This window comes from Sturnira hondurensis, unplaced genomic scaffold, assembly GCF_014824575.4.
Source record: "Sturnira hondurensis isolate 20B ecotype Veracruz unplaced genomic scaffold, ASM1482457v3 Scaffold0000648, whole genome shotgun sequence".
In the NCBI taxonomy this organism is placed as follows: Eukaryota; Metazoa; Chordata; class Mammalia; order Chiroptera; family Phyllostomidae; genus Sturnira; species Sturnira hondurensis.
In genome coordinates, this window is record NW_028073279.1 from 3,507,574 (window position 1) to 3,523,122 (window position 15,549).

General features: G+C 37.1%; 1 protein-coding gene across 1 annotated transcript in view; it reads left to right on the forward strand.

Annotated features, from left to right (window-relative positions):
• Window positions 1-15,549, forward strand: part of NEGR1 (neuronal growth regulator 1) — an 856,835-nt gene that overhangs the window by 411,402 nt on the left and 429,884 nt on the right. The gene's annotated exons all lie outside the window — the stretch shown is intronic.

Sequence of the window (15,549 nt, forward strand, 5' to 3'; positions counted from 1 at the left end):
TTTCTAAATATGAGAAAGAAAAACTCATTTGGTCAGGAACTAAACTGGGGCTTCTGTGTGGGCGGTAGCATCAACATGTAAACCAATTCCCCTGGTAACACAGTGCATAAAAACATTTTGTTCAAACCGTGGTGTCCTGCTGTGTTGTGTAGTTTCCTGCCAAAACATTCCTTTGCTGTCATGTAGATAGCCAAAGCTATTTGTTAGGAAAACTCCCTCCTCCACTCAAACAGCCCAGCTCAGCACTTTCAAAGGCTCCCAGGAAACCCACTAATCTTGAAACCGTTAGATAAATACAGGTAGCCTGAAATCACATAATCCATGAGACTACCCTCTCCTAAACTCTGATTTGAAGGTGATTTTGAACTATATCCTTAGCTCTCGGGGAAATCGCAGTCTGGAGTGCTTCCGGATTGAGCATTTGGGTATGCTTTAAAAGGGGAATTTATTAAAACGTTGCTGGGATCTTGGTAGGTAATTATGGCACCCAGAGAGAATAATGTAGATTACATTCTCTAGAAGCCCTATAATTTAATTAGAGCATCAGAATGTATGACTTGATGCCCTTTTTTCATACCTCACTGCTCTCTTTATGTTGACATGAAAAGTATAAAAATAAAACATCTAAGCAGTTAGAAATAATTTCTCATCATTCTACCCCCAAATTAATAAGATTTAAAAAATGCCATGTAGCACTAAAATATACAGATTCACTTAGCAGGAATTCCGGTTTGTGTGGCCAAAGATCTTCCCAATAGGAGTGTGTAGGAGTTTATTTTGCTCTGCAATTATGAAATTCTTAGTTAATAGTCCAAATAGTCAATATCAACAGACTAAAGGACATATGATGAGGCCTTACTCTCCACTGTAGAAAATACTCTTAACCTGTGGTGTTAGGATTTAGAATTTTCAGTAGACTTGGGTCAAACAGTTTATGCTGAGGGATGAGAGATTTTGCTTAGCAATACTGATGATGAGAAGTAGTAATATGAAAAGAAGAATTCATTTTTAAAATTAGGGTATAGTATAATAAGATAATGTTGCATGAGATGTTTAAATGTATGTGGTGTTTAAAAAGAGGAGTGATATGTATAGAACTGGTGAGTTCCTTTGGGTTGAAGGGTGTAATGAGGCAGAAAAGAAGGTAGAATGTGGCCAATGACTAACTACTCTTTGCTCACTTTTCTTGTCACAAAAAAACATTTCAGCTTTTAGATGCTCTAACCTATGTGTGTGTGTGTGTGTGTGTGTGTAGCTCTAAAGTCTAGTGGAGAGAATCACCTACAAGTGGTTAAGCCCTCCTGTTATTTTAGGTAGGTGTGACTAAGAATAATTATTGGTACTTGGTGTTAGAAAAGCAATCAAATGTATACACTTCAATATAAGAGAAATTCTGTTTGGCCGAGAGGGGGCACTTGCTTTTCACTTGCCCAGATTGTAAGGCCAACCCAAGAGTAGAGAAGACAGGACCACTTCCAGCTCCCAGATCTGTAGCAGAGAGAGTAGGACAGAGGCCCAGGGGTCAAACCACCTGGTGTGGATCTGGCCCTGCTGTCTTTTGCTACACAAATTGGGTCAACTGAGTCTCTTTGTGCTTCAGCGCTTACACTTTTTAAAAAAATGGGGCTACTAATATCACCTGTAATAAGATTATTGTGAAAGCTGAGTTGATTGTTTAAGTGTTTAGAATAAGGGGTAACAGAGAGTAAGTAGATACTCAGTAGAAATGATTATTCAGCATCACTTTGTTTCGTTACTCAGTGTCAGTAGTGGTTGTGAAGAAAGTGGGCGGCCTTGCTCCCAGGGGTTAAAGAACAGTCTTTATGGAGTTCCTTAGGTGAGACTTTGTCTTTTCTCTGACTTCCTCCTACTCTTCATTCCGGTTTCCTAAGCATAATCATTTTCATAGTAAATATTTACTAAACTGATAGTATTTTTGCTAGTTCATAGCCTGCAATTAGTATTTTGTAAGTCACTGTTTATCAAGAATCGTTTCCACAAAAATTTAGTGATGTCACTGATTGGTTTAAAAAAGAAAGACTTATTTACATTATTCCTAACTTTAGTAAAGTTAGGAAGCTACTATTTAGCTACTATTTAGCTTGCCTTCCGATTGACATATCAACTTTATTTTAAATCTAGTGAAAGCTTAAGTAAACTCTTTAATAAACATCTCCAAAACCTTCAAAACTGGAAAACCATCTCTGTCTGCAAAATGCAGCTTCTTGAGCATATCACGGATTTTTACCTCTGGCAGTCCTTCCTGTTCAAAGAAATCCATCCTGGTGTCCAGCTGGTGAACACAGTCTCTGTCCACTGCCTGGCCAAGGCCAGTTCCTTCGTACTAGAGTTCTGACTTTGCTCATTGCTCTCACCTCCCTACTCTTTGCTGCCTTCTTCTATTAGGCTGAACTGTTGGAAAGTTCTGATGAGATTTTTTTTTACTTTTTTTTTCAGGCCTACAGACATATATTCCGATTTGCATGCCATTCTTGCTAGTCTACATTTAACAGTAAAGACAGAAAACTCACAGTAGTCCAGAGATGTACAAAGAATCAAGACCAGCCCCTATTTACCGCTGATTACAGGATCAGATTTCCCTAAAAATACTTCCTCTCTCTTTAGCAGCTTCTTTAAAACCTGAAGGATCACTAGTAAGGCTGAGATCATTAAGAAGGATTTTGAAATGCCTTATTGTTGCAAAGCAAATGTGAATTTTTTCTGAATCACAAGTAAAACTGATTTTTTATTCCATCATTCAGTGTTCCCTTTTAGGGCACGTGAAACTGGCGTGGAGATCCGGAGGACCTGCTTTGCCCACTGTAGTGTGGCTCAAACCCGAGGGTTTACAAGGGACGGCGTACTTCATAAAATTCCTCTGCTCAACTCCTTTCCCCATTGAGGCATTATGACTTTGTTAAGGGATGGTTACATCTATAGTTCTCATTAGTTTGATTAATGGTATACCTCTAATAGAGGCCGCCACCTGACATTTGGGGAAAAAATACATGGCAGGTAATTTTTAAAAATACTGAACCTGTCCCCTTAACCTAGTTTCATTCCCTCTGGTAAGGGTGGCAATTGGATGTGGCACTCATCAGTGGAAGAGGTCTGACTTGCTCTCCTCCTTCCCTCTCCGGTTCAGTGAAAAGAAAGATAGCCTGACTTTCTAGAGAAGTTAGAGCAAATGTAGGGAGAGAGCTATTAAATATGCCCGGCACAGTAAGTGCAGCCTATCACATGCACAAATTTTAAACTTTACATTACATGTCAACTATACACATTAAGCTTTCACTAGAATATTGAATCAATGCAGTGATTCTGTTCTTCATAGATAATGTATCTCATATGCCTTGTTGTCTTTTCAGTTAGAAAAACAGTGAAGTATAAACACAGGCCAATTTCAAGTTTTTTAAATGCTGAACTAAAATTAATAGTCAAAAGTCTTTGCTCTGGAGTTGGCTTTGGTTCTCACTACCGATGTGACTTCCTTCAGTTTTGGTCTTTAGCATTATTACAGTTGTTTCTCTAGACCTGATCTAGTTATTGACCATCCCTTGTAATAACAGGACTTGACTTTAATTTTGTTCTAAGAGAAAACGTTTTTAACATCACAAACACATATAGAGGATACTACACTGGCCTTTGACAACTGTTGCCTAGTAGGCTTGTGTCTGTCGGTGTTTCACCATGAAATTCACCCTGCTGACTTCCCTTTCAGTACACAGGAGTCAATCCCTATGATTTCTGTTTCCTTATGGCCTAATGGGAAATGGGTTTATTTAAATTTGTCCAAACAAATTGCAAGATTTTTTTTGTTTTTATTGGTTTGCTTTGCCAATTAGTGTCCTATTTCTATATCCATGTCTATTTCCCTGCAAAGATTGCAGAACCTGTGTTTCGAAACCATTGCAAAGCCCTCTCCAGCCGCCGTGCCACAGCAGGACAGTGCCTGGAAACTGCTGACAGCATCTTTCCTTGGACACACGTCTTTCCTCTTTCATCAGCATGTGTTCCCTAGTGGGGACTAGAATGACATTGGTTTGCCACCTGGATGTCCCTTAGGTGACACTCGAGGCAATGCCTTGATTACTTCACCTTAAAAATGTAAAATAATTTTACAAAATCAAAAAAGCAGAAATATTGCCAAAAATTTCATTTTAAAAATAGCAATATTACGGTGGATTTAGGAAAGTGCTATAATCATTCTCACAAATAGGATAACTTTACATTTAACTTGGCAACAAAATTCCATATTTGAGAATAACAGATCTGTTGGGTACAACGGTCAGTCTATAGACTCCCCAACAGAGGTTTCCCAGCTAAGGAATAACGACCGTGATTTAATGGTAACATTGTTAGGCAGAGCTCAGAAATCAAATGCTTTACTCTCTTGAATTTGAAAAGTATCTGGTAATGGAGGAAATCACTCTATCCTAGAACTAATATTTAGATTAATATTCCCAAGATTTCTTTTTGACGTGAGATTTGTAATATTATTATAAAATGCAAGCAGAAAAGTGCTCCATGAAAAGGTGAAACACATGTTTAACAATGTAGATGTGAACACCCCTCTAATGGATATTAGTCTAGTATTTATTACCCCCAGTGACAAACTTTTCTTTCTTTTAATTTTAGTGAAATATTCTATTTTGTTAAGATCACAGAGCTGGGGGTCTGGAATAACCTTCAAAACATACAAAGCACTAATCTCCAGCCTCCTGGAGAGAGGCATTGAAAGATAGATGCTGTCTGTGATGAGTTTGTATTATGGCCAAGCATGATGCGTCTAAAAATTAAGCTCAGTAGACAGTGTATTTTTCCTTCAAAGGAATCACCAGGGAAGATGCTTTCATAACTTGATTTTTCACTCTGTTCCACTGTCTAATAAGCCATAAAAGCCAGACTTCTAGCTCCCAACGTGTGACAGAGCCAGATCATCAAGCAGCATAAAAAGGAAATAAAAGGACAGAATATTGTGATCAATGGCAATTTCCCATGTGATCCGGGAACTAACAAACACCCATTACTAATCATCTAATAGGCAGTGACAGCAAGTTGCAAAGCACAGTGAGTGCAGGTTTGATTTAGACCTTCAATGAAATGCTGACTCTATTGCTAAGTAGCTGTGTATAATCTCCACAGCTATTACTCACAGAGCCCTGGCTTCCTCATCCAAAAATGGGGAAAATAGTAGCTGCTTTGAAGGAATTTTGTGAGAATTCTTAAAAAGTGTTTTAGTATACCATAAACAAAAAATAATTGGTAGCTATCCTCTTTAGTCAGCTGACCGCATAGAAAACACAGAGCCAGGTGATGTGATGGGTGGGTTGAAATGTGTATAAGCCACCATTCTTGCTCCTTAAGGAGGCTAAAAGCAAGAATGAGACCCTATAGTCTTCTAAAGCAAGAGCATTGCAATGTTATCCTCATATTGGCTCTGTGAAGTAGGTGTTGTCATTTCCATTCTATGCATGAGGAACCTAAGTGTTCGACAGGTTACCCAGCCTGCTGCCATTGGGAACCAGGATGGGTGCTCATAACTACCACATTACGCTGAGTCACTGGATAGTGTATTGTCCAAGGAGACAAAAATAGATACGAACGTGTCCATGAAAGAGAGTTAAAGCGGGGATCGTTGTTGCCAGATACAGGCGAATGCTTGTCTGTCTCAGTCTTTCAAATTTGAGATTTGTCATACCTTTAAAAAAGCTAATTCTTGAATATTGGAATTAGAGAGAGTGGCCAAACTATTTTTCCCATACGGGCCTCATTTTCCCCCCCTGAAAATAAGAGTTTAATTTAAATTCATATTTGGAGTTTATATCTTTATACAAAAATTGAAAAGACATTTATTTTTATATAATCCTCTTTGCCAAGGTTTTCTCATATAACGCTGTTCCTTCTATTGTGTGGGTACCTGGTGGTCACGCCTTCTGTTTCTCAAAGGTCCTCAGAGAAACAGAATTAATATGATGTATGCCCCATTGACCCTTCAACATTCGGGTTCAGACTGCATGGCTCCACTCATACGGGAATTTTCTGAGTGTGAGGAAAGGGCTGACTTAAGTTATTCATGGATTTTCCACTGCATGGATGGTCAGCACCCCTACCTCCTCCTGCCCTGCCTTGTGTTGTTCGAGGGTCATCTCTACTACAGAGAGAGAGGTTTATTTAAGGAACTGGCAAATCCCAAATCTGCAGAGGAGGCCAGCAGGCTGGAGATGCAGGGAGAAGTTTATGTTGCAGTTCAAGTGCAAAAGTTCTCTGTTGTCAGAATTCCGTCTTGCTGAGGGAGGTCAGTCTTGTGTTATATTCAGACCTTCACCTGATTGGAAGAGGTTCATCCACCTGGCAGAGAGCAATTTGTTTTACTTGAAGTCCACCAATTTAAATGTTATTCTCATTCCAAAACAACCAAATTTAAACACGCTGAACAATATTTGACCTAATACCTGGGTACTGTGACCAAGCCCCGCTGACACAAATCACCAGAGGTTTTGTGGTGGCGCAAACCTACCCATAGCATTCCAAATGCCCCGGTGTGGTCATTCTGACACTGGGATTTTTCTAGGCTATGATTCCTGTCAGTATCATAAACTATTTTGGGGAGAGTAAGGTCTACATGTTGAAAGTAAAAAATAAATTAGGCATACCAGACCATTCATTTTTCATTAGAACAGTGGAGAAAGAGATTAGTTAAAGCCTTTGTTTTCATATCTAAAAAGTCACAGAAACGTATTGATGTCATTGAACAAGGACTCAGTCTTTTTAAATGCACCCCACCAAAAGAGTTAATCTACTTAATTGAAATTTTATTACTTTTTTAAATTCTGGAGATCAAATTAAAAATTACTTTGGAACATATGAAAATACTTATGCATAATAATTTAATGACATGGTAATTCTGAACACTTTAGAGTACTTATGGTAGCAAAATTCAAGGCATGTTCGCAGTAGTTGAATGGTATTTCACTCACTGTGCATAATCCTAGAGACACTGATGTGCAATGTCTCCTGACTCACTTAAGTCAGGTATGAAAGAGGAACCCCAAAGAGCCCACTTTCATAGTGCCTCCACAAAGGAGAAATTTGCACTGGAGATAATGCACATAATCACATTAGCTAAAAATAGAAAAGCCTTATTACATACTTGTTTGGTATCTATTTTACATCATCACCTGCAGCTATGTTCTGTTGCCTTTATTCCAATACTAGTACAAAGAAATTGCCACTAAGAACCTCGGAACAGAGGACTTATTTTGTAATGAATGTAACTCAGGTTTCAGCCTCTCGTGAATGACATCTCCGAAGAATAAGAATATGAAGGCTCTGAAGATTATAGCAGAAGAAGCACTTAGAAAAACGATTTGTGAATATGTTTTCTCTCAAAACGTATTTGAATATTTGTATAAATAAGGGTGAAGGCTCTATTATGGAGGAGTTTAAATGCCTTTTTTAAAGTAAAATCCTCTGGAATATTTGCAAATGGTGTGTCCAGTTCTGCTAATGAAGAAGCAGCCTATTTTATCACAATCAAAATTGTATCTCTAACAAAGATATATCTGTTTGTCTATCTTAATTTTTTTCATGATTTTGTTTTTTTAAGCTTTTATTAATTTATTTTTAGACAGAGAGGAAGGGATGGAGAAAAAGAGGGAGAGAAATATCAATGTGTGTTTGCTTCTCTCACACCCTCTACTGGGGAGCTGGCCCGCAACCCAGACATATATGCCCTGACTAGGAATCGAACCTGCAACCCTTTTGTTCATAGGCTGGCACTGAATCCACAGAGCCACACCAAGGCAGGGCTCATGATTTAAATTGTTGCTACTTCTTTAGAAAAGTTTGGTCCTTTGAAGAGTTTGTAGAACGTTATCACAACAAAGCTGATGTCTTTTCATCCAGCAATACTTTCCTTTCAATCTTCTTCTCCAAAACTTCTCTGTGGGCCCCTGTGTTCCTTCTGCTGGGTGGGTATCTGATAACCATAAAGGTTCTGTTACAGCACAAATTAGCCTTAACATTTCTACTTCGCCAACATGGTCAGCCAGCCACTTGAGTTTTGAGGTGATGATTACTATGAGGATTTAATATTCGTGTCTATTTTAAAAACAGTCATGCATTTTCTCAAAGCCCATTACAGAATATCAAATCAACTTTATATTAACTATTGGAAATATCTCTTTATTGAAACCAATTTTTAATTTTATCTCAACTTTTGTTGGATCTATTTTTTAATCAAATACTGGCCTGTGCAATTCAAGATTAAATCTCCTTTGATTAATTTCAGGCCATCTTTTTCCTAGTCTTTTTGTACTATTATATGGTATCTCATTGCTTGATATCCTCTCTCATCTGAGGATTTAATTAATGTCATTAAAAACCAACTAAAGATCATTTATGAAGATGTTTAACAGACTAGAGTTCAAGGCAACTCTGAATGAAACAAAACACTTCACACTCACTTTTAAAGACTCACAACATGCCTTTATACTTTTCACTAGTTTATCAGTAAGCTAGATACAATCTTTTATTATTACCTAAATACTTCCCAATAGGATTCTGAGTTTCCTAACATATCAATAATTTTACCGTCATCAATTTTAGGAGTTCTTTAGTTGGCATGAATAATAGTTTCCCCAAATAGTTATGTTTATATGTATAAATGCATTTTTCTGTAGAAAGCATTCACTCATAGTCTTATAATTAATTCTCAAAAGAGTACATAGTTCCCAAAGTATATAAAATGTTATGCCTTCTTTTGGAGTTGTATTTAAAAACAATTTATGATGCAATTCACCTGTGTGGTAGACAGAACATTATTCTTTCCTGCTTGGTGTCTAACATCTGAGTTATTTGTATTATTCATATTCATTTTCTTGTAAAGTAAGCATTTTCCTAAGTGCACATGCTTATGATATTCCATATAACTTTTCAAAAAACATATTTTGAATATATGTTATTTTGGATAAAAACAAATTATAGATAGTGAAAAATAAAATTATACTTAAATACATATTTATTGTAATATAAACAAATATGATATTATCCAGGGATTATAAAACTTTTAGAAAAATAAATCCTGTCAGTCTTATTTAGTGGTTTTCCCCCTTTTAAACATAATATATTTAAAACATCAAGGAGATTCCAAACTTATCTTCCTTTTAAAATGCTCTTCCTGTTGCTTTATCCAGAAAAGTGAGAGAACTAGATTATACCTTTCAGTATTTTCCCCATCAAATGAGGACTCAAATGTGAATTATTAACACTAACCAATATCTATTTCATGGACCTTCTTTACTCTTTGGAAGTGGTGTTAATTAAGCCTATGCCGATGTGGGGGAAAGTATAGTAGCATATTCAATGGTGTTGAAAGAACATTTCATGTGAAAAACAAGGTTGTAACACTCTTTACAATGGGGTGAGGAGAGTGCTGGGGTCTGTTGGGAACAAGAACAATGGCCTCAGCACCAAGGAGCCTGAAACCCTAGAAGAGACCCTGTAACTGAAAGTCTCCGATATTTGTTCTCGTGGTTGGTGGATCTAACAGGGTCCTCCGGGATTAAAGGAGAGGCACAGACTAGGGACAGTGTTAATAAGAGGACAGCAAACACAAGTGAATGCTCTGGGAAAGATAAAGAGCAAATAAGTTTCTAGTAAACAGGATGAAGACAAATATAATGTTTGTGTGCAAATGTGTTTTTACAGTGAGCATGAAGTCTGGTGTGAGAGAAACCTATATATGAATCCAAGTCCTACCCTTAACAGCTGGCCATCTTTGATGTTTCTCCTTTATGTAAACTGTAGAATAATATCTATTTTGGAGATTTGTTAGGAAGAAGGATAATTTTAAGGAACATGCGTAGAATAGTGAGTATTAGGCATACTCACTAAAATAAAATACGTTTATTTTATTTATTTATCTTACTTTTTAAATTGCATTTTTCTGTTATCATTTATCCCCCTTATTCTCCCTCCCTCACAATCACCACACTGGTGTCCAGGTCCATGAGTACTTTTTCCCTTTTGTTCAATCCCTCCACCTCCTAACCTACCCCCGTCGTTGGTATTATTTCCAGTATTTTTATTAGGTGCTCCTCCTAAGCAGCCCCAATGCTGCACAGAGAGGGCCTTTTGAATTGCTAATCATCAAGTTGCTTGAGGGTGGATTAGTGTTGACAGAGGTTGGAAAATAGAGGAGGAGTCTGCTAGGCCGTGGAGGACCCTTGATCAGTGAGTTCTTTATTTCACATACTAATACATGGATGAGTTTGACATAATTCAAATTTTGTTGAATACTATGAGGTACAATCTTTCCTGGTTTTCTCCCTCTCTGCCCTTTTTTCTTTCTTTCTTTGAACTGTGCCTAAACACAATTATGTGCCTCTGCAGGGGATTAATCATCGGGTCTGATTTTGCCATCTCCCTTTTATCAGAAGTGCGGTGGAAGGTAATAATGTCTGGCAGAAAAGAAACCTAACATCGATTAGATTGTGTTTCTTATTCTGTTCTAAAATAGCAAGGAGTATTATATATTCATGTTGTATTTTAATGTATATTAAAATATTAACAAAGATATAGGTATAATATTGTTTAGATAAGAATGTTTTCAAATAGGGATTTTCTTTTCTTTCTTCTCTTAAAATTGGATCTCTGCAGTCTCATTTTTTTTAGGTAGTCTTGCCACACACTGGAAGCAATAATGCTTCATGAACTTGCATTGTCTTCCCTACTTCTGCCTGTGCTAAGAGTATTGAATTAAGATAAGTTGGCAAATGTATATTACTACTAGAAGATTAATTTCTCAAATTTTCTTCTGTTTTCAAACCATATATATATGTGTGTGTGTGTGTGTGTGTGTGTGTGTGTGTATGACTACTATATTATTGTATACAGTTAATTGTTTTCTATAGCTTCTCAGAGTAGATTTTTATAAGACAATTAAAATAGAAAGTAGGACTTTGTGAACAACAACACCAAAGCAAATAACTTATAATACAAATGAAGAAAATAAGCTCTAATTTCATACCTAGAATGTCCTTCAAAATAGCATATGTAGGTTTAACATTTATGGCTTTTGTCTATTTGGCTTTAGCTCAAATATCAATAACATGTCCCACATAGTCAGATATTAGGAGTTGGGGGCAGTGGGAGAAAATAAGTGGGCTTAGTCAGCCAACCACACAACACTAGTTTTGCCTTGTCGGCTGGAGGCCAAGGTCTTATGATTTTATACCTCACCGAAATTAATTAATTAACTGAGTGTAATACACAAATACATATGCATACATAGACACACCAGGGTCACTATATACCACACACACACACACACACAAAAAAATATATATATATATGTATATAAGTTTAGATATATAAATATATTGAAACTCATTAATTTGATAACTTCATTTTAAAAATAAGAAAATAAGAAAACTGCCCTGGCTGATGTAGCTCTGTGAATTGAACACGGGCCTGCTAATCAAAGGATCACAGTTCTATTCCCAGTCAGGAATCAAACTTTCTACTTTAATTGTCTTATAAAAATCTACTCTGAGAAGCCATAGAAAACAATACCTGGGTTGCAGACCAGTTCCCGACAGGGGACACATAAGAGGCAACCATACATTGATATTTCTCTCCCTTTCTCCTTCCCTTCCCCTCTAAAGATAAATAAATAAGTTCTTTTAAAAAAAGAAAACTAACATGCAAAGAGATTAGCTAGTACAAGATCACATAGGTGTAAATTGGCAGCTGTGGTTCAAAACAAAGAATTCTAACTCTGAGACCATTGCTTAACCCTTATGCCACCAATGCCTCATGTGACTCAGCAGTGAGTTAGATGATTGAGATTCAGAAGCCACCTCTTGTGACTGTAGGTTGTCCTGTAATTACTTCTTGGTTAGGTTGGAGAACAGACAGAGGAGATAACCAAAGTGGTTTCTTTAACCAACAATCCTTTTTTATTAGAACCATGGAATTGCACAATAAAAGAAATGAGGGGACAGTGAAAGAGAAAGGTGAACAGAAAGGATACATTGGAGGTTGATAACAATAAATACTATTAAATGCATATATGCAGGTACTATGGTAACAATTTTTTTATATTATGATTGATTGCAAAAATGGTTACAATTTCCTACTGTCTCCTCTGTCCTTAACTGTTTGCAATGTGGCTTTACAGTTATTCTCATTAAAACATAGAATCTATTATCCCAACACTTGAATTTTGGCTGCCCTTGTGACTTGCTTTGACCAATAGAATGTGGCAGAGGTGACTTTATGCTACTTCTGAGTTTTGGTTTCAAAAGCACGAGGATGTTTGTTTTTCCTCTGTCTTAAACTTCTGCCATCCCATGAGAAAATGTTGATAGGCGTGCATGGCCCAGGCACCCTCACTGCCGTAGCTGGCATCTAGCCAACCGGGCAAACACCATGATGCAGCCTCACTGAAGCATCCAAGACTGTCCTAAGTCAGCAGAAATGCCCAGATCTTCTATACACTTATGAGTAGAAATCAATAAGCCCCTATATTTCGAATATTCTTCTACACACAGCATAAAAGTGATAAAGATTATTTCCTAAAGTTTCATAACAAACTGTTTGGTAGGTATTATTAACATTTCAGAAATAACAAAACTCTGTTATAATAACATAGTAATGGTGGGATCCAGTATTTACTCTCCAGCTGTATGGCCTTATGCCAAGGTCTTGTTCTGCTCAGAAGGAAACAAGTTAAGTAATTGACAGTTAATGAAGATCTAGATATAAATTTCTCCTTACTTCCAATCCAAATTTTTAAGCTATAAATCAAGACAAGTTTTATGAGGCAAATTCTAATATCCACAGATTTGGCTTCACTGCAACAGAAGCGAGTGTATTTAGTTAACATTATAAAAAGATAGGCCAAAATCCAAGATGGAAGCAAACTTATTTATTTATTCAACAAACATTTATTAAGTGCCTGCCATATGCCAGGCCCTGCGCTTGGCATTATTAAGAATCTATGATTTCAGAAAGAACTCTAAGCTAAATAATTTAGGCAGAACATGATCAGTTATTTGTGAGGATGCAGACTAATTGGAAGTTTCCTAGTTTAAATGCTATGCTTGTGCTGCAGTGAGAACGCTAGGGATCTAAAGGGAGATGCACATACGTTTTAAAACAATTTGTCAGGATAATTGAGTGTATTAAGAATGGGACTCGAAACCAAATTTTTTCAACCCACTCTGAAAAGAACACAGTATTAATTTGGTACAACTGGTTCATAACAGCAGTTCTCCTACAGCCATAAACCCAAGTCAAATACTGAAATATTGACCCAGCTATATATATTGCCAGAGACAGAATAGGGAATCACACTAAGTACCATCATGCTAGAGCCACCAACTCAAAATGACATTTGCCATTTATTTTTTATGCAGCTCTGCTTTCTTCTCCATTACTTCCAGCTCATAAAAACATTGGTTTCTTTCAGAAAGAGTCTCTCTGTAATGAATTCTAGGCTTGATCAACTATTGAGAAATAAATTTTCTTTTCTCTCACAGTGTCTAATTTTCTCTTGCTAACTATTGAGAAGGAACTGGTGATAGGAGTTAATGGTATTTGCCTTTGGAAAACAATAAGGTCNCATGCTAGAGCCACCAACTCAAAATGACATTTGCCATTTATTTTTTATGCAGCTCTGCTTTCTTCTCCATTACTTCCAGCTCATAAAAAACATTGGTTTCTTTCAGAAAGAGTCTCTCTGTAATGAATTCTAGGCTTGATCAACTATTGAGAAATAAATTTTCTTTTCTCTCACAGTGTATAATTTTCTCTTGCTAACTATTGAGAAGGAACTGGTGATAGGAGTTAATGGTATTTGCCTTTGGAAAACAATAAGGTCTGACTCAGAATTGTACAAGATCTGTTTTATGTCCCTATTGCAGGGGGAAGTTACAACACCTTGTCACCACCAGGTGTGAGGAGTACCTTTTTCAGGTTAAAAAAACAGTGTCTACAGTATTTGACTTGCATTATTGTGAATAAATACATAATAAGCAATAAGATCTGCTTTCTGATAATCTCAAAAATAATAGCTTACATCCAAGACAACAGATACTTTCTCTTTATTGCTTGAAGTATGGAAATGCATCCCCTCTCTATCATGTCTCTGAATCTGTTTTTCAGGATGTTTTTATCTCCACATATTGAGTGTGGCCTTAGAACCCAAGGAAAGGCAGGTTCTTTCCATGTTGAGATCACAAATATATAGATACCCAGTTATTTAAGAACACTATAAGTTCTTAGCATGTTCACAGTCAAAGCCAAACATTTTAGTGGGGAAGGAAACACATTCCAGAAATGATGGTCTTCCTGATTGGAATTCTCCATCTACTCACTGCAATTCAATCAGCACTTGAGTTTCAGAAGAGGCCATCCCATTTTGCCTGACTGGACGGGGTGGTTTATTAAAGCTGTTCTTTCTCCACTCTGCTTACATGGTGCGCTGGGTTAAAGAGTTAGACCTACTCCCCACTGACTTTTCACTAACTTTCTTATCCTCAGTCCAGTCCAACAAATCTTTATTGAAGGTCTAGCAAGTATTGTTGTTTGCTGTTTTATTATAGTTCGTAGATGACCTGGATGAAAAACTTCACAAGGACAATGGGATGCCTATTTTAAATTGTGTGGACATCAGAGCTTATTCTTACAGTGTGGGCCTTTAATTTAGTTTGACTCGTGAGGTCTCATCAGCGAGTGCCTTAAAGGACTTTTTTTTTGGTAAAACTCATCATTTATCCATATCTGCCAGAGCAAGAAAAATCTAGAGGAAATTTTCCTTTCAGCTTTGTTTCTTTGGTGAAGAGCTTGCAGACATATGGCTGTACTATGGTATGTCACTTTGATCATCTGGCTGTCAGTTTGCAGAGCTATGTTGATTCTGTCACTGGTATCACTATTCTCCCCAACTATCTCTTACTCTTCCCTCTCATCCAAACCTCGTATTCACACTGTCATTGCATCCTGTCATTTTCTATTTTGAGCTGCCTTTCAGCTTCCTTTCAGCTGTCCTCCTTTCCTTTCCCATCACCACTACTACAGTCTAGGATTATGGTTATCGCAAGGATGCTCAGCTGATTTTTTTTCCTTCCAGTCTTTACCACCTCTAAACCATCATTCGTAATTATATACCAGTCCAAAAGCTCTACTTTTATATCAGTCATAAAGCTCTACTTCTCTTCCATTATTCCCCACTGAATAGCCTAGAGTCATTCCCTCTTACCATTTTATAAACACATTCTAACTGGTTCATCCTATTCCATTCAAACCAGCACGCCCACTTGTCCTGATACACCTGGATACTATACAAAGAGGCATAAGCTTATTCCTGCCTCATGGCTTGTTGAATGCTTTTCTTCCAGCTCAAAAATTTTCTCAGTATCCCTTCTCTTATTGAAATCCTAGTAATATTCTTAGGAACCAACACAAGTTTTATTTCTCCCAATGTCTGCTCTAACAGCTTCTGTCCACACTCAGCCCCTCTGTGCTTCCGTAGCCCTCGTG